General features: G+C 50.8%; 1 pseudogene; it reads left to right on the plus strand.

Annotated features, from left to right (window-relative positions):
• The first annotated feature begins 320 nt into the window (after window positions 1-320).
• On the plus strand, window positions 321-1,349 carry LOC147824108 (cyclin-dependent kinase 4 pseudogene; annotated as a pseudogene).
• Window positions 1,350-1,606: the final 257 nt, after the last annotated feature.

The following is a 1,606-nucleotide window of genomic DNA, read 5'->3' on the forward strand; positions in this document are numbered from 1 at the left end:
TTTACCAACCCATGCAATGAACTGTTTTATAGTAGACATGTTTTACAACATATTAAAGTTTCTTTGGATGCTGATCTTGAAAATGGCCAAAGGAAGAAATTGCCAGTGGTAGCTGTTCAGCTGCTCAAAAATGTAGATTATGGCGAGGCTGTGGGAAAAAGGAACCTTTCTATATTGGTGGTGAGAATGTGAATTAGTACAACCACTATGGAAATCAATATGGAGATTCTTTAAGAAAGCAAAAGTAGAAATTTCATTTGACCCAGTAATAGCTCTCCCAGGTATCTTTCTGAAGGAGTTAAAGTTGTTCTATGGTCCGACCCGAAGAGTCCAGCTGTCCCCGGCTGAGCTCGGGTGTATTGCGCCACGGGAACCTGCTCCGGGGGCTCAATAATGGGCTGCTTCCATTGCTCTTGGCCTGGCGCGAGGGTCTCCCCTGATCTGAGAATGTCTGCCTCTCCATATGAGCCAGGGACTGAAATTGGTGCGGTGCCTATGGGATCGTGTACAAGGCCCGTGATCCCCACAGTAGCCACTTTGTGCCCCTCAAGAGTGTGAGAGTCCCCAGTGGAGGAGGAGCTGGAGGAGGCCTACCCATCAGCACAGTCCATGAGGTGGCCTTACGAAGGCAGCTGGAGGGTTCGAGCATCCCAGTGCTGTCCGGCTGATGGATATCTGTGTGTGCCCCTTCCCGAACTGACCAGGAGATCAAGGTGACCCTACTATTTGAGCATGTAGACCAAGACCTGAGGACGTATCTGGACAAGGCACCTCCACCAGGCTTGCCAGTTGAAACCATCAAGGGTCTGATGTGCCAGTTTCTAAGAGGCCTAGATTTTCTCCAGACTGACTGCATCATTCACTGAGACCTGAAACCAGAGAACATTCTGGTGACAGGTGGTGGGACAGTCAAGCTGGCTGACTTTGGCCTAGCCAGGATCTACAGCTACCAGATGGCCCTTACACCGATGGTGGCTATGCTCTGGTACCAGGCTGCCAAAGTTCTTCTGCATTCTACACACACAACCCCTGTGGACATGTGGAGTGTTGGCTGTACCTTTGCAGAGATGTTCCACCAGAAGCCTCTCTTTTGTGGAAACTCTGAAGCTGACCAGTTGGGGAAAATCTTTGACCTGACTGGGCTGGCTCCACAAGATGACTGGCCGAGAGATGTATCTTTACCCCAGGTGCCTTTCCCCAGGAGGCTTCGCCCATGCACTCAGTGGGACCTGAGATGGAGGAGTCTGGAGCGCAGCTGCTGCTGGAAATGCTGACATTTAACCCCCACAAGCTGATCTCCCTCCCGAGCTCTGCAGCAGCTGCATAAGGAATAAGGTGACCCAAAGTGAGCAGTGGAGTGGCTGCCACAGAAGGAAGAGAAGCTGCCATTTCCCTTCTGGACGCTTGAGTGGAGAGAACTCTCATTGAGAAGGGGACCTCTGCTATCATCTCTGAGGCTGTGGCACTCCTGCAACCTTTGCAGAGAATATTTTGCCTGCTTAATGACATTTCCCACCCTCCCTCCTTGTGAGGCTTATCCTTCTCATGCCCATTCCTCCACACTAAGGGATATATCTCTTCCTCCACCTTACCTTGATACAGTCTC

Source organism: Heterocephalus glaber, unplaced genomic scaffold, assembly GCF_053883595.1.
Source record: "Heterocephalus glaber isolate CG9 unplaced genomic scaffold, H.glaber_assembly_v1.0 deba00001554, whole genome shotgun sequence".
NCBI classification, from domain to species: Eukaryota; Metazoa; Chordata; class Mammalia; order Rodentia; family Bathyergidae; genus Heterocephalus; species Heterocephalus glaber.